Source organism: Chinchilla lanigera, unplaced genomic scaffold (genome assembly GCF_000276665.1).
Source record: "Chinchilla lanigera isolate Chin_1 unplaced genomic scaffold, ChiLan1.0 scaffold00035, whole genome shotgun sequence".
NCBI classification, from domain to species: Eukaryota; Metazoa; Chordata; class Mammalia; order Rodentia; family Chinchillidae; genus Chinchilla; species Chinchilla lanigera.
The window spans coordinates 4,115,038-4,133,593 of NW_004955436.1; positions in this window are offsets into that span (position 1 = coordinate 4,115,038).

The following is an 18,556-nucleotide window of genomic DNA, read 5'->3' on the forward strand; positions in this document are numbered from 1 at the left end:
GTTATTAAATGCATACTTGTCTCATCATCTAATCCTCAGCCCAACTCTCTACGTTATATATATTTATCCTTAAATTAAAATTAAAGATACCAGGCAAGAACTTGGCAGATAAAGATACTTTCCCAGGTCGTATACTAATTCTTGATGGACCAAATGTGAGTCATTTCTGAGCTACAGTTTGCATTACAATTTCTAGGCCACGTGCAACCTGAAACAATCTTCCTGACTTCACCATGAGATGTTTATTTCACAGTTACTCTACAAAACAGTTGAGGCAGTTGAGGTAAAGGCAATCACTTGCCACTCGTTTAGAACTCTCTTGCTCATGCTATTTTATCACTTCTACATAATGGACCTGATGGGAAGGATTTAGCTTTGCCTGTGCCAAAGCGTGCATGGGGGTTTACAACTGGCTCTCCTCAACTCACTCTTTTATACTGATGTATAAAGTCATCTTTAGGGACAAAGTTAGGAATGGAATGTGTGCTTGTTCCTCTTACCAGTCCTGTGGTCTGCCGTTCAAGTTAACCCACAAGTGATACTAGGAGTATTAGATTCATCTGCAAGGGTCAGCACCTCACAGATTAAATAAAATTTAAGCCTGAAGTAAACTCAATAAACAAGACAAAAAAAAAACAGAATGAAATTCAATAAAGGATGTCTACTGTCACCACTCTTTTTCAAGATGGTGCTAGAATTTCTAGTCAGGTAATGTGCAAACAAAGAAAAAAATCAAAGTAAAACAACATTAAAAGGAAGAGTACTTCCTAATATGATTAATTTATGTAAAAGATTCGAAGGAACCCAGAAAATTCTTCTATCTAGGTCCATTTTCTGTTGGTGTAACAATTCTTGATATCAGGTACTGGATGAAGAATAGACAACTTTGGACTTACACTTGGAGGGTGAGTGATCGTAGAGCCTGACAAGAACATCGTCATGGTGTCCATGGAGGGGAATCATAGGTGACGAAGCATGTGCCTACCCCAGGTCTCCTCTTAGTAAACCACAGAGACCATCATGGCCCCAACTCCTGAGCTCATGGGGTGACAATTGCCTCCCAGTTACCTTGCTTCCAAACCATTCCCACATGAATCTAGGGGATAGGTTTCCAGCACATGACCTTTTGGAAGACATACTAATCCAGTAACTTTGGAATTCACAACTGAATTCAGCAAGGTTTTACAGTACAAGAGAAATATATGTGTAGGTGGACACTAAAATGTAAAGTATACTACCACTTGCGAACATTCAGTCAAATACCTGTACCTAGGTGTAACTGTAATGAACCCATTAGACATGCTAAGGAGACTCTCTTAGTTCTGGCTCCTACAACAAAGTAGACATTGCAGCACACAAGTGACAGAACACCGTTCCCACCATTTGGGAGACCAGAAGTCTGAGGTCAAGGTGCCACACAGGCAGCTTCCCGTGGGGTCAGTTTTCCACGGGGAGACTGCCATTCTTTATCATATACTCCAGTGGCAAAAAGAAAACTCCACAGCAATCTCTGTAAAGCTGGTCAGGCGCTGATGCAACTCCCAAAGACAAAGCCTCCCAAAGCGCCCTTGCTAACATGGCCATGTCAGGACTAGGATGCTCATAGAGACGTTCAGTCCCTGCAGGGAGACTGTGCGGAGTCACTGAGTGAAGCGCACGGGATTCAGGAGAGTTCAGAGTGGAGATGACAAACAGTGCTGTCATCAGCACAGCTCCAGAATCTAACACCTGGACAGCCATGAGGGCAAAGGAAGTGACAAAAGGTAAAAAAGAGAGGAAGGCAAAAGACTGAGCTTTGAGCCACTTCAATTTTTAGAAGTCATGAGAATGGAAAGGGAAGGAAGGATGAGGGGAGCACACCTGGGACCCATAGAGGTAACATTTCCCCGTGAAGACAGAACACACAAGTATACATCTCTACTGTATTTTTTAAAATTAGCACCTAAGGTTTTCTAGTACTAAGGTATGTGTAGCTTGTTCAAATATATGACAACATTGCAAAGTTGGCTAGTTTTGAAATCTAATCAAATTCTGATAGCCAATGACTTAAGAGGGTTCCATTCTGATTATATACAACATCACAGAGCTCTCAGAAACTATGTGTGCCCAGAAATGGGTTTTTAAGCAGACTCCACCAGAGCCTTCATCTTATTTCAGTTCTAGCTGAATATCAGAATCACTGTAGAAGGCCACCAGACCCATGTTCCCATGGGGGAGGCAACGTAGAGAACAAGCCTTTGTGAAATTATTTGTGTCGAAGGCACCAGGCCAGTGTTGGGAGGGATTGTGAGCCAGAGTACAGACAATAGCAACATCCATCAGGCAGCTTCACAGCACAGCAAGAATAGAAGTCTTTTGGCACAAAACCAAGGTCACATTTTGAAATGAAAAAGATTAAGAGAAGAATAACCAAGATTTTACATTTTAAGTGCACATCCTGAAAACTCCCCTCTAAATCAGTTTCTTATTTTCTTTAACTTTTTAAAAAATTGACAACAAGTTATTTCAACTAAGTATCTGATGTTTTGTTACTGTGCTGTATGAGAAAAGCATTTCACAATAAACAGAAGGCAATTAGGTTGACATGCTTAAGATGTAGTTTTGAAGAAATTAGAAGTCTCATTTTTTTCCTAAGTTTCCTTGTGTTCCAATGTTTTTATAAAACGTATAATATTTTTAACCCTCGCCTTTAATCTTGAGAAATTTTGGTAATAAATTTGAGAATTTGAGAGAAACTTCACTGTATCAAATCAAAATGTTTATAGAACATTTCTTTTATATACCTAAAAAATCATGATCGTAAGTGAAATAAATCAGTCTCACATGTGTAAACATTGTATTGTCTCCCTAGTGTAAGAAGCTGAAAGAGTAAATAAGGGCCAAAAGGGACAGTAGACATTGTGAAATGGGAAGAAACTGCTCAGAAGAAAAGAGAAACTGGGATGGGGGAAAGGAGAAAAGAAGGAAGGGAAAAGGAAATATATATATATATATATATATATATATATATGGTAGTTAAGATAGTTATACTACTAATTTCTATAAGTTCATTGAAATGAAAGGCTTGTGCTTATATAATTTGATTAATTTTGTGTGCTTATATCATTTGATTAGTTTTGTATGCATACATCTTATAATCTTAACAACTACTTTGAAGATAACAATAAGCTATATACTAACCATTGTTACTGTCCTTCTATCTTGGTTTGAAATTTTGTATCATTGTTTTTACTGTTTTCTTCTCCTTAAAATAATAAATAAATAAATAAATACCTAAGAGATTATTTTGTGTAATTATGTGAGATATTGGAGAACTATATTGTTTCCATTCTGTGAGAACTATATTGGTTCTTCCTACCCAAGAGCAAGGGATACCTTCTGATTTTCTGAAATCCTCTTCGATCTTATTTTTCACAGCACTGCAGTCTTCAGTGCGAAGGCCTTTTACATCCTTTGTTAGAAGAGCAGTGGGAGATGAGGCCTATTTGTTTGTGTTCATGTTAACTTTCTGATGTTCTCAGTATTCACAGTAGGTGTTGAAGGACTCTGGTTTAGGGAAGAGAAGTCAATAAAAGTGCCAGAACCAGAACCAGAAGCAGAGTCAGAAACCAGAAACAGAACTTGTACCTAAGCCTGAGAATCTCCAACCTTGGGTGGTCTGAGGAAAGGCAAGGAAACGCTTGCAGAATTTCCATGTGGTCCTTCTCCAGATGAGCCTGTTCTTTTCTCCACTTTCCACTCTTCTCCTGTTTTGACCCCTTGTTCTGGTCGGCAGTGATTCCAGGCATATTACCTCTCAGGTCTTTTTCCTGAGCTTGACAGTGCTTGGTGCTCTCCCCATAGTGTGTGCTCACTGGCTTGTGCCCAGTGCTCCAAAGACAGATGCATTGTTCTCTTCCATTTCTCCTCTCAAAGGATGTCAGGCCACAGATCCATGGGACATTCACCCAAGACTGCGGTGGTCTTCAAGGGTGGAGTGTGACTGGAGCCCAGGTAGAAATATCCCAGGTTCCCATACAGTTTTTACTATTTAGCTTCATCCACCACATAAACCATTTTGAGAATCCAGATTTGAATAGAAGAATTTAACTCAGACCACTCTCCTCTGGAACATTCAAGGTTGGAACTGCAGTCTTTTTTTTCAGTAGCAAACTTGTTTATTGTGGAAGACTTTATTGTTAAAAAAAAAAACCTAAAGAATCTATAAAGGTAGTAGCATAAAATATAAACCTACTCCTTTTATTTTTTTTTATTTTAAGGAGAATTTAAAAAACAATAAAAATGATACAGAATTTCAAAACAAAATGATAGGAAATTAACCACAGTTATTATACTGCACACTGTTATTCACTGTCCTCTTAAAATCATTAAACCCAAACCCAGCATCAGTGCTGCTTCCCACCCATCCAGGAAGCAGCCAGAAGTAGCTGTGGGTGGTGGAAGCCACAGGGGTGTAAGAAATTTTTAACTGCTTCCTTTTTATATCTTTATATACTCCTTTCTGCAGTGAAAGTAAACATGAATGATAGGAAAGAGAATGCAAAAATGAATTTGTGTTTCCTGATAATAAGGTACCACTTACTTAGTAATTAGTGATACCTATCAATATTTTATGTGGCTTAGAACTGTCACCACCTCTGAAAGAAATAAAAATGTATTTTCTGCTTACATCCCAGTTGGAAACAATACATGACCTGTTCCTGGGGATCAGAAGGTTCACTGGGTCCACGAAGGAGGCTGAAGGCAACTTCTGATCTCTACGCTTTGTTCTCTGAATTGCAAATTATGTGCCAATCCTTTTGACATGACACCAAGCATCTTATAAAAATGGACCATTTCTCCATCATCTCTTTCCTTTATATGTCACAAACTTGTGAATATTTTTAAAAATAACCATGGGAGCTGTGTGTTTTAATTCTGGACTGCAGCCTTAATCTCATTGAAACAAAACTTTTTCATTTCATTTTTAAGGTGTCTGAGGAAATTTATTAGATAAAAAGGTGGAAATAAAGAAGGGCATTGTGTGAATGTTTCTACTTAAGAAGTTCTTCCAGGTTAATATATATTTCTGTACAAAGTTGGGGGTCTTGTATCTCTGCCAAATCTTTGATGTTAAAACAATGCTGATGAAGGCCATGGAGCGCTTGTATGAAGTTCTCTCTTTTTGAGGATGTTGAATGTTAAAAAGCCCCTCACCCCAACATGACCTTGACCTTGAACCCATTTTTAAATTTATGTTTTACTATTAAATTTTTTAAATTGACAAATAATTGTATGTGAAGGTGCTGTGTAATGCTTTGTTACATGTTCACATTTTAAAACAATTAAATCTAAATAACATAGCCATCACCTCACATACTTAGCGGTTTCTTTTGTGGGGATAACATTTGAAACCTAATAATTAAGGAAGTTTAAAATATAACATGCATTATTATTAATTATAGACACCACTCTGTTTGGTTTTGTTTTTTTTTTTTTTTTTTGATTGATTGATGGATTGACTGACTGGAGACAGAGTCTAGCTCTACTTCACTGTGAGCCTCCTGCCTCAGCCTTGAGTGCTGGGGTTGCAGGCACATTCCAGGATGCCTGCTCTCTGTTCTATACAGTAGATCACAGAGCCTTCTTCTCTTGTAGTTGACACTGTGCTCACTCATCCACACCTCACCTGTCCCCATCCAGCCCTGCATCTGCCCCGGGAATCATCATTCCAGTCTCTACTTTTACACACTCGGTGTTTTTAGATTCCACAGCCAGGTGAGCTTGTGTGATGTTTGTCTTTCAGTGTCTCAACTATTTCACATAGCATAACGTGCTCTGGGTCCACGTTGCTGCGTAGGACAGAACCCTTCTTTTGAAGGTTGCGTACTATTTCACCACATACAGAGACACCATATCTGTCTCTGTTCAAGCATCTGCTGTGATTAAACGGCCCCCACAACTCCGCTATCAACGAAGTAAAGAAAAGGGAACTTTAGTTCGTGGGTGGTAAAGTGTAAATTGACACAACCATCATAGAAAATAATAAAGAGGTTTCTGTAAAAGTAAAAATCAGCCTCCCCTATGAACCAGCAACCCCACATTTGGGTGTGCATCCAAAGGATTTAAAATCAATGAGTGGAGGAGACATCAACACAGTGACGTTTATTGTCCTGGAATCTTAATATGCTTTATTTCACATTGACCAAAATGAAAATTCAAAGAAAACCAAATAAATTGAATGCGAAATGAATTTTCCAATTGCTAGACTGAGAAATGCAGCTACAGCACAATGAGAATTCCTTTCTGAAGGGAGGAAACAGGAGAAGAAAGAGGAGTTTTCTGAGACGCTTTACACAGGCAAAATGAAGGAGAAAGGGCAGAGGCCGCAGCCCCGCGTGGCCCCCACCCCTCCAGCGTCCTTTGCATTTCGGTGAAATGTTTGACACAAGGCTCGTTGAGAAATGCCCTAAATCATTTTTACGGCTTCCAGAGAGGTTTCCGCAGCATCGTGTGAATTGTGAATTTCATTACTCCTGCAGCACAGCTTCTCTCTCCAGACTCAGAGAGAGGCTTTGAAATCCATCCTTCAGCTCTGTTAGCAAATGACAAGCTCTGCTCTCCTCAGAAAGGACTTGTCGCTGGGAGCTCCTGCTGCTAGATGTGCAGAAAAGTCTAGAAAATCAAGGTCAATGGTTTCCCTTCTTGCAAGACCTTTTGAAGGACTCTAGCATCTTGAAGACGGGAGGAAGGTGGTGTGACTGAAAACGCTCTGCCAGAGCCATATTCTCAGGGGCCGGGGGTGTTTACAGCGACGGTGGAGTGGAAGATCAGCGCGCACATTCTTGTCTTCTCTCGGTTCTCCTCAGGATTAAGGAAGGATTAGTGCAGAAAAATCTTTTGGAATTTCTTAAAGAGTAACACACACAAAAGTTTCCAATTAGACCCAAACTGTTGCTCATCTGCTCCTAGGTTTGCTTTCCGCTGGAATCGTAATTGCAAACAGGGCTTTTTAGTGAGCGCTAAGGTAACCCTGTAATTAGGGCACTGCGCGAAAGGAGGGATGTTTCCATTCTCCCCACTTACCAGTACATTCTGGGAAACAGATGCGACATTCCTGGGCAGTGAGGGGGTGGCCAGTGGGTCAGAAATGAGCTTTGAAAGGTTCCTCTGTAAAAATTGCTTTGTTTCCACAGCAAATGAAATTATACTTCAGTTTTAGTGATATTTTCCCCCATTAAACAGCAAAGAAAGCAAATGTTTCTAATCAGTTATTGACTGACAATTTTTTGCTCTTCTATGAACTCCACAGGTATGCTTTTAAGGAGGGAAGTGTTTGGGAGTGGGACAATTAAAACACTTCTTTAAATACAGCACATAAGACGCTTCCAGTTTTAAAGATTTAATTTAAATTTGGGGAAAAAATAACTACTAGAGTCAACAAATTACAGGAGGTGAACGAGTAGGAAGAAATGATATGTTTTTGGAGAGTTTTTTCCTAGCAGGGTTAAGTTTCATTAATGACATCTTCATATGTGATCCTGTGTAAAGCACGTAGGAGGAATACGTTGTGATTTTACAGGCTCCAGAATGCTAACGCAGAGAGAGACTTCATAACTTGGAAAAGGTCACTGGCAAGGCATTCATACCGTGGCATTCTTCACAGCATGCATTCATCAGACTGTGTGAGATTAATTTTGAGATGGATGAATCTTGGGCTCAAGTTATATTTAGAGAAACAATTAATAGACTTGACCTTACATGTTCACAAGTAAGGAAAATTGCTTTCTGTTCACCAAATATGGTCACAGCTAGGTGGGTGTGCTACTGATTTTACTCACAGACGCTTCCCAAAATACCGTCACCTCTGCGGAACACAGGCTGCCACCCTCTTTCATTATGTGCTTGGATGGCTTGAGCCGCTGGCCTCTGGCCTGAACTGGGTGACCTCGTCTTGCACGGGAATGGCCAGAAGGGTGTGGACCACAGCCCTGCCTGGTGGATCCCAAGGTCCACTTGTGGGCTGCTTTGCCGGGTACTGTTGAGGAGGACATGGCCTTCTTTATAATCATCTCTTTAACCAGAAGGGGAAGAAAAAGGAAACAGACTCATGAGGGTGCCGTTGTGGACAATTTTATCTTGGAAAGTCTCATGTTCCAGTGATGAATAGCAAGGATGGTGATAAGAGAAGCGAGCCGGCTTCCCAGGGTCACAAAGCACATTAGTCAGATCGTCCAACTGATGTCACCCTGTTCGAGCCTGCGATTTATCAATCACATAAAATTTAAACTGTACTAGTTGAGTTCAAATAATATGCACCTGTGCCCTTTTCTTAATAAATCCCATTGTAATCATATTTTTAGGAATTTTGTGGCAACATAAGTGAATCGCAAAACAATGTAGTAGAAAATTAGTTGTACGATCAAAAGTCATTAACATGTCAAAGAGTTATCTTTCATGTGAAATTTGATAAAGAGTTGCTACATTTTTCCAAAAGCAGTTTCAACCCGACTTCCCTTAGTGGTTTTGAAAACACAAACAGAGCAAGCTGAGATGGTGAGCTGCGTCCAACTCTATTCCCACAGGTGGATTTAAATTAGTGCTGCATGGTCCAAACTGTTAAAGAATTGGCAGCTGCAGTATTGTAGTCTGTAGCGCATTCCAAAATTCTCCGAGTAAGGAGCATGGTTTTTTCCTTGTTCCTCTTTCTTTTCCTTTTCTGCTTCTGACAGGCTCCCCCTGCTTCTCAGGTTTTTGGTTAAGGTCATGTGTAGAACGTAGACACCTTTGCTAATATTTCAAAACTTTATGTGTAGGAGGCACCTTTCATTTTTTAGATAATGAAGTCGCATTCCAGACAGGTTGTTTGATTTGCCCAAGGATCCACAATTAATATGCAGAGTGAGAGGGCCAAGAACTTCTAGTCTCTGGGCTCACGGTCAGATGTTTGTAATGGGAGATTTCATGCAGTTGCTATTTGAATTTTTGATATGCTTAGTTGTTATCTTGATGATTCTTTCCCCAACAACTATTACAAAGTTCGTCTCAAAGTTCTCCATAGGAAGTGAAAGCAGCTCATGGACCCTGGAGACATTTGAATGAAAGCGTGGCAAGCCTAGCGCAGACAAGTAGACGAGGTAGGCAGTCTGGGAAACAGGATCATGTCTTTGTTTTATTCTTTCTTAATAGCAGTGAACTGCATTTTCTTCTGTTCTTAGAGTTTATTTTCACCATTAATAAGAAAGATTGCCTTTGTTTACCTCCATGGATGTTATAAAGCATGAATTCAATGGTACAAATGTAACTGTTTTATAAACTATGAACAACCCCATAGTAGACTGCTGTTATCACAAAGTGCCACTCAGCTGTTTGAGGGTCTTCTCCTGGGGTTCTCAGCCGGTGAGAGACACAAAGGCAGCACTGGGCATACAGACACATGCCATGAAGCTGTTGGCTAGAAGCAGCAAACTGGATCTAAGGTGTTCCCTCCTGCCCAGAAACGTCAAGAATCAGAACCATCAGCACACACAGAGCAGGCCCTGGAAGCAGGCAGACCTTTCCCAAGTGGAGAAGACGCTCACCCTTCTCAGCCCAGAGGGAGGGTTTAAGCTCACCCCCATCCATCCCTGCGTGAATCTCCAGAGGAGGTGAGGCGCAGGCCACTGGAGACCTTTGTTACCTGAGAGAAAAGTGTATGGCAGTGCGTCTTTCGGAAAGATAGTTTTTGGCTCTCAAGTATTGTTACACAGGAAATGTTTATCTAACGTAATACAATATTTATTTCATATTTTTACCATGTGTATTGTACAAAAAATAAAAATATTTATTGTTTAAAATCCCCTGAGAATAACTTACAGTGTACCTGGAATTTTTTACTTTTCCTTTGTATAATTTTATATTATGAAGGTTTTTGTTTGTTTTGTTTTGGTTTTTTTTGCCTTTTGAGACTGGGTTTGACTGTGCAGTTCAGGCTGGTCTTGAACTCACTTTGTAGCCCAAGCAGGCCTTGAGTTCATGGTGATCCTCCTGCCTCAGCCTCCCAGCTGCTGGGATTACAGGAATGCACCACCACACCCAGCAATGAAGCTATTTGGATAGTCTAAAATGAGATTTAGAACCAGTTTATCTGTACCAGATGATTTCCTTTGGAAGGACGGATAGACTACCTTAACAAGGAAAATAAAAGAAAGAAGGAAAGAAGGAACAAAGGAAGGAAAAAGAAAGAAAAGATACTTTTAAAGCAAAGTACTTAATAATTGCTAATTTGTTCATGCTTGTAAATATTAAATTAAAAGTGTATATTTTAAGGTTTTATAGCTTTCTGCATACAAACCTATCCTCCTCTTCATCTCTTGAAGTATTTCATATCTAATAAAGCACAAGTTATTTATAAAATTTCATAAACTTACAATACAAAATAACTGCACCTAATTTACCTAATTCCTTCCATCTTATTGTTTTAGAACAGAAGCCAATAAAGTACAGCCTGTGGGCCAAATCCCTCCCTGCACCTGTTATTGATAAATGAAGTTTTATGGGAATGCAGCTACACTCACTCCTTTGTCTACTGCCCATGACTGACCCTCACTGGGGCAGAACTTGGTAGTTGTGACAGGGATAGCATAACATATTTTTCCTAAAATAGCCACTCTCTGAGCCTTTGCAGGAGGTGTTTGGTAACTTCTGCTTCAGAGGGTCATTGTCAGCTCCGTCTTATGGAACACTTTCTTCCCCGGCTCTTTTGTAGAAGGTGCTTGTGGAAGTCATGGGAGTTCCACCACAGCCACCCTGCCATGTCCTCCTCAGTGGGATTCTACAGGGTCCGTCAGTGCTGAGAGTGAGCACCCATCCCAATGCCATGGCACAGCCTTGATACAGAGTCATCAGCTTATTATGTCTAAACCTAAATTATGACTGCCCTTATTTTCCTCTCCAGACTCCTCAAGCTCCAGCCTCTTCTGTCTTGAGTTGATCCTCAGCATCAGTGGCCGAAGTGTCTCTCATTCCTGCCCAGGATTTAGCGATATCTTTCACCTTTTAGAGTTTTGCTTAAAACCTTTTCCTAAAGTGGATGAAAATTTCTCACCTCCATCTCTTTTCACACATGCAAGTCATTGTGTCCATAAGCCTTCTTCGACCCACGCTCCCCTGCTGAATGTCCACGCACTTTGATGCCCACCGGTCTGCTGTTCAGCAGTGCGCCACTCCCTTTAGACACTTTTAAGTCAACCCAGCCTTCTGCTAGGCTATTCTGACCACCAGATATCACCTTCAGACAGACACTCTGTGGTGACCACGATCAGCCGCACGTCAGCGTCTGTTTCATGGACAAGGTCAAGCTCTGGACTGTGCTTGAGTGAGCAAGAAGATGGGGACCCGGGTTCCAGTAAACCCCTGGGGCCGAGCACACTGTTCAACTTGAGCACCTGCCTCTGAACCTCGGTGAAGAAGGACAAACTTCCTGTCTGAGCTACTGTATTTTAGGTGTACTTGTTAGACCAGATTAGCCCGCACTTTAACGCATAACTCCTTTCATTTTATAATTCCAGCTTCCCGCTAGCTTTGTTCTTAGAAAGGAGATTTACTATTGACAACAAGTTAAGCATGGAACTGTAGATGATCTAATAACTCTTCTCAGGTTTTTCTTCTTAACTCTTTGGTCCTTGTGTAATTAAAAAAATAAAACAAAATTAGCACATTGCTTCCTTTAATGTTAATTTAATTATTATTTGCACTAGAAATACATGTAATATTTTGGTAAAACTCCAGAGTTCTCCCTGTCTTATAAAACTGAAAATTCTGATGCATTCTCTGAAGCAAGAAAGAGCCCCGTACATTGGTGATTTTGATTCATTAGCTGACATCTCTTAGAGATCAGAGGACCACTGTGTCCCTGTTGTTTGTCTTCAGACAAAATAAAGCCGCGGAGATAACTTCAGCTCCATTTTCATTTAGCCGTGTTACCCTGTGATTGCCCATAACCAAATAGTCTCCAGGATAGCAAAGCTTTTTTTTAAAACTTACTTGCATTCATAGATGAGCCAACATTGACCCTTAAAATTTAGTCACCAAAGTGAATGTTTTCCTTATTTCCACAGTAGAGAAATAGAGATGTGCAAAAGAGTGAACCAGCATGATGAAAGAAAGTCTGTCTCAGCAAGATCCACCAGAGTGGGGAGTGAGCAGGCTACAGCTGAGCGACTTTGACTAATAAACTCAGAATCTGTAAATGGAAAGGATAATTCATCACTAAACGAATGGCATTAGAAAACTAACACTCCTGAAAAAGTCTGTTTAAAATGCACAGCTTCCATGTATGTATTGTCATTTTATGTATAGGTTTTCAATTTTCCAACAGGATGACAAATGTATGATAAATTTCATAGATATCAGGGATTTCTTTTGGCTGACAAGTGAAAACAATATACCCTTTCAATGGCAAACAGGAAGGTAATCGATCACAAAGAAAAAACACAATGCCTTATCCTGGGAATGCGGAAGACTGACTGCTTTCTTGGGGAAGAAGGTCTGAAGCAAGTTGTGCCATAACCTCCAGGATTCACTTTGTCCTTCAGGACACCCAAAGGCAGCAGGACTGCAGAACTGTTTGCACAACAGACAAGGTTTGTTTCAGAATGCACAAGAGGAGTGAGAGAAAGTGCCTAAAAGTAACAGTGAGGGAAGTAATAAGAAACAGCCGTAAGCTCCCAAACTGCTCCTGGAGCAGTTCAAAAAGTCACTTTTCCTCTTATGGGCTCCACAGAAATACATTTTTTCAGACTTTAAACGCTTTTTATGTGACTTACTTTTAGTTTACTTCCCAACAATGAGCTATACTTTTAGCTTGTTAAATATCCAGCAAAGATGTGCGGGAAACACAAACTGTAAGTTTAAATGAAACCACCAACAGAGAAGTTGAATTAGTTTGTTTCTACAGAAACGATGAGTTCACAGACAGCAAACTAAGATTAGACATTCAGAAATGTTATCAGCATCACCAATGTCCCCACATGGAATATTCAGTCACATTTTCATATTGTATCATATTGTATGTAAATAAGTTCACTGGGCTGCAAGATATAAGGACATCAGGTTTCAGATTCTCTTCCACAAGTTTGCTCCGTTTGAGCAAGAAGGAATACTTTTTTTAAGAACTATTTTGCACTTTGGTCAGAAGCAAGAAGAAAAAAGGAGAAAATATTTACTGCAAAGGTTTTATTTTTCCCTGTATGGGAAAATAGAGGAGAAGATATGTAAAATTTTACTTAAGAGTTTTCAGGTATTTTAGAATGAAACCTTATTCTTATCTGTATGCTTTGAATGGTTACCCTTAAGCACTTTGTAAATCAAAGCAATTTCAATGGCAAGTCTAACAAACGGAAACATTAGCAAATGTATTTAGACCCTTGAAAAAGAAAACAGATTTTTAAGTTTGTTTTAGAAGATTTTTGGTTGTATTCTTTGTCAAAATGCCAGTGTTGAGTGTGAACAGCTGATAGAAGGGAAATCAAGAAAAAGGACTTGGATGGGAATGTTTAGCTGCAAACATTTACCTTGAATAGCCATTAACCATGTCATTTAGCCTTCGAAATTAAGCTACCTCCACAACTGGGATGATCAGAAAAGCTGGAAGGTGAGCGCTTACTGACTGAAGGTGCTTTCTATCAGGGCTACACACCACGGGTACCATGCTGGGCTACCCAAGTCTAGAGCCCTGGGAGAGGAAAGAGTTTCTAGATGAGAACAACTCAGTCTACTTTCTACTGGAAAAAAGAAAATAAATAACCTCAGGAACTAATAACCCAAGTTAAGGAAACAACTGTAACGTAGTTGCTCCGCTGGCTTACTGACCAGCACTCAGTAACAAGATGCGGCTTTCTACACAGTGAGGCTGAGCTTCGGTTCCACCATTGACTGGTGCTGCTAGAGGCCGTGATTACGGCAGGGAGGAGCTGTGGGCTAGGAGTGGCTTCATGCATTCAACATGGTTGTTTCCCAAGTAATTGTCAGACACTCATGTGTTCAATAGGAAAAATAATTCCCCAGTCCTAACGTTACCGCAAAGAACAAGTGAATGAATGAATATAAAGTCTGTAGCAAAGTGCCGGGCACACACACACTAATAGCTGAACATACCAGCTACTATTTCTTAGTACAATGACTGAAAATATATAATCTAAAACTTATGTTTGGTAGTCTACTACACAAAACATGTAAAATAACTCTGGACAAGGAGTTAGGTTACATGGGATTAAACCATTAGCATCATAAAAATGTTAAGTTCTAAGTAGATATTTCTGTTGCCTTGATCCTGTTCATATTACATCCCCTGTGTTGATATTCAGTAAAGGAAATATATGCTGCTTATGAAAATAATTTTAATAGAAAAAACATTATCAAATGTGTATATATATACACCTAGTCCCATTGACTTAAGTCAAGAGTTCTCAGACTGTAGTCTATAGAAGCATGGGGATCACCTAGCCGCCTTGAGAAAATCATTTTCATAATAATGTGAAGCTATCATTTGTCTCCTTTTTTTTTTACTGTGTTGGTATTTTTTCTGATGGTGCAAAAGCAACAATGGGTAAAACTGCCGGCACCTGAGCACAAGTCAAGCCCCAAACTACACTGTGGTCCCTGTGCTTTGAGCATCACAAGGGAAGCAAGTGCTGCTTCCACTCAGGAATGTCACTGCTAGAGCAGCAACATGGTAACTTTGGTAAATCTGCACACTGCTGTGCACATCTCCTTTCCATTCTGCATGAAGAAATGGGACTGTAGCTAAGGTGCTTCAGCGAGGTACCAAGGCAGAAGAGTGTGTCAGGCAGTGTGCAGGGAAACACGCTGTGTGAACGCTGAGTGTGAGGTGGACCAGCCACATTTGTCACGAGATTGTTTTACCTGAAATACAGTCTGCTCCACAGAGAATAATTACTCACATTTGGAAGATGCTTTATTAAAAACAAATAAAATGAACCTATCTCTTAAAGGAAAACAACTTCATGGAAAAAATTTGAGTTTTCATAGGAAATTTAGACTTTTGCAAAAATTGTGTCTGCCACCAGAAACTTGTTGAATTCCAAATATCACATGTTTATAGACTGACCTAATGACATCAGTGATACTAACAAATTTTTAAAAATGTTGACAATGAAATGTGTCAGTCTCTGGGAGATTTGTGTACCTTAGTGAACTTGTGGCCTTTAAAAGACCAACACATGATGTTACCTAATGAAAAAGGAGACTACATTGATATACAGAAAGGAAGACATTTATCAAAGAGTACATTGGTAAAATATCAGTCGGTTCACGGTAGACCAACAAATTTTAGTGAGATACGAGAGTACAAAAAATTCCTAGATATGGTTTCTGATTCCACATTGTGATTAATCTTTTTAAACCACCACTTGTGTATTTTTAATGTAGCATCAAAGGAGACTATCACAATTATCTGAAGACATTATCAAAAAACTCATTCCTTTTCCAAGTCATTTAAGTCAAAATAATAGATTCCAATAGATGAAAGATAGACACAAACATGAAAATTCAGCTGTCTTTGATAAGACAGATAATTCAGAGCTATGCAGAAATGTAAAACAATATGATTTTTCATTCATATTCTTGTTTTAAAATATTTTACACAAAATGTGCCTTTCAAAACATGAATTCATTGCTGTTTTGTAATACATTAGGAAAAACATATTTATAAAAGTTGTGTTTTCATTATTAATAGTGTATAAAAATCATAAATAGTCAAAGATATAACCTACAAAACAAGACATTTGAGGGATTCCCATAATTTTAGGGATGCAAATGAATCCTGGGATCAAAAGTTTTCAGAACCTTTTAAAATCTAGGACATGATTGATTTTTTTCTGGCTTCTACCTTTCAAAGCCAGAGAAAGAAGAGCAAGAGAAACCCAAAATAAGTTGGTGCAGGGCTACAATATAGACAAGAAAATATTAATAAGAAAGTTTATTTAGACAAAAAGATGGCTCCTTGTCAAAGAGGATATCAGAAAATGGAAAGATGTCCCTTGCTCATGGATAGGAAGAACCAATATTGTGAAAATGGCCATGCTCCAAAAACTGTTGTACAGATTTAATGCAATCTCAACCAAAATACCTTTAGAATGTGCCACAGATCTAGAGGAAACACTCCTACAATTCATCTGGAACCAGAAGAGATGTAGAATAGCAAAGGCAATCCTGGGCAACAAAGGCAAGGCAGGAGGCATCAAAATCCTTGACTTGAAATTATACCACAAAGCTATTGTGATAAAATCACCACGGTACTGACAAAAAAACAGACTCGAGGATCAGTGGAACTGATTAGAAGATGCAGACACAGAAACAAACACACTCGGTCACCTTATCTTTAACAAGGGGCCAAACATGTTTACTGGAAGAAAGATAGCCTCTTTAATAAATGGTGCTGCAAAAACTGACTTTCCACACGCCAAAGACTAAAACTAGGCCCATATCTATCACCATGCACTAAACTAAAATCAAAATGGATCGCAGATCTAAATATTAAAACAAAAACACTAAATCTACTGGAAGAGAAAGTAGGTAGAGATCTTGAAGACATAGAGGTAGGCAGAGAGTTCATAGACAAAAAACAAACTGCACAAGAAACACTTCAAAGAATCAACAACTGGGATCTCATCTTATTGAAAATTTTTTGCACATCAAAAGAAATCACCAGCAGAGTAAAAAGAAAACCCACAAATTGGGAAAAATTTTAGCCAACTGTCCCTTGGACAAAGGACTTCTATCTATAACATGTAAAGAACTGTAAAAACATCAGGCCACCAAAATTCAAAGACCCAATCTAAAAATGGGCATTGGAGATGAATATACACTTCTCAGATAAAGAAATACAAATGGTAATTAAATGCATTAAAAAATGTTCAACATCATTAGTCACCCGAGAAATGCAAATTAACAGAACACTGAGATTCTATCTCACCCCAGAAAGAATGGCTATTATAAAAGCTCAACCAATAACAAATGCTGGAGGGGCTGCGGGAAAAAAGCAACTCTTCTCCACTGCTGGTAGAATTGTAGTCTGGTACCACCACTGTGAAAATCAGTCGGGAGATTCCTCAATAAACTAGGACTAGAGGTCTCATTTGACCCAGCTATTCCCCCTTCTGGATATTTTCCCAGAAGACTTAAAAACATCATACCACAGTGATATATGCGCACTCATGTTTATAGCAGCACTATTTGTCATAGCTAAATCTTGGAAACAACCCAAAGACCCATCAACTGAGGAACAGATACAAAAGATGGGATATTTTTATACAATGGTGTACTATTCAGTATAAATAAAGATAAATTTGAGGCTTTTATAGGTAAACGGATACAACTAGAGACCATACTCATAAGTGAAATAAGACTCACATCTGTAAACATCGTACTGTCTCCCTGGTGTAAGAAACTTAAAGAGTGAATAAGATCCAGGAAGCGCAACAGACATTGGGAAAGGGAAAGAAACTGCTCAAAAGGAAAGAAGAACTGGGATGAGGGAAAGGAGAAAAGAAGAAAGGAATATATATTATATATATGATAGCTAAGATAATGGTACTACTAATTTCTACTAGTTCATTGAAGGGAAGAGTTAGTGTTTATATTCCTTGATTAACCTTCTGTGTCTATAACTGGTAATTTGAGCAACTACTTTGAAGATAACAATATGCAATATAACTATTGTTAATTTCCTATCATTTTGTTTTGAACTTCTGTATCATTTTAATTTTTATCCTCTTTAAAATAAAAATTTATTTAAAAAGATAGCTCTTTGAAGACATCCACAAAATGTCTAAGCCTGTAGCCATGCTAAGTAGGTGAAAAAGAGAGAACATAAAATCAGGAATGAAAAGGATTGACCACAGATCCTCCAGCCTCTAGAGAGACAGTGAAGACGCATTATGGACGACTTAAGAGCACCAAAACTGACAACTAAAATGAAATGGACCCGCTTTTAAAGCCCTTGTCAATAATGACATGAGATAAAGCAGAAAATCTAAATAGCCTTCTTCAATAGTAAACTTATCAAAACCTTGCCGCAACAAAAAGCCCCGGTCCTGTAGGTTTCATTGGTAAAAGTTCATCAGATATGAAGAAGTCTCTCCTCTCTGTAAAAATTCTTTCCTAAGACGCAGAGAGGAAGAACCCTCGCCAGGTTGCCGGGGATCAGACGTGGGAAGTGGGAGGAAGCGTCGTCCAGGCCGACGCTCAGGGGGGCTTGTGCCAACTGGAAGCGTGTGGGGAAGGAACGCGTACGCCCATGGAAGTGCGCAGGACCGCGCACGTCGGGCAGGAGAGAGGGCACCCCAGAGGGCACGCCGAGAGGGCACCCCAGAGGGCACGCCAGAGGGCACGCCGAGCCCGCAGGGGACAGACGTGAGTGCACGTGAGGGCCACGACCGCTAGAGCAGGGCTCCTGAGCGAAGGACCCCTGAGCGATGCCAGCTGCGCTGAGGGTGGCCCGGAGTGGAAGGTGCCCGCCTGGGCAGCGGAGCGTCTGCGGGAAGGGGGACCAGCAGGGCGAAGCTGGCGAAGGAAC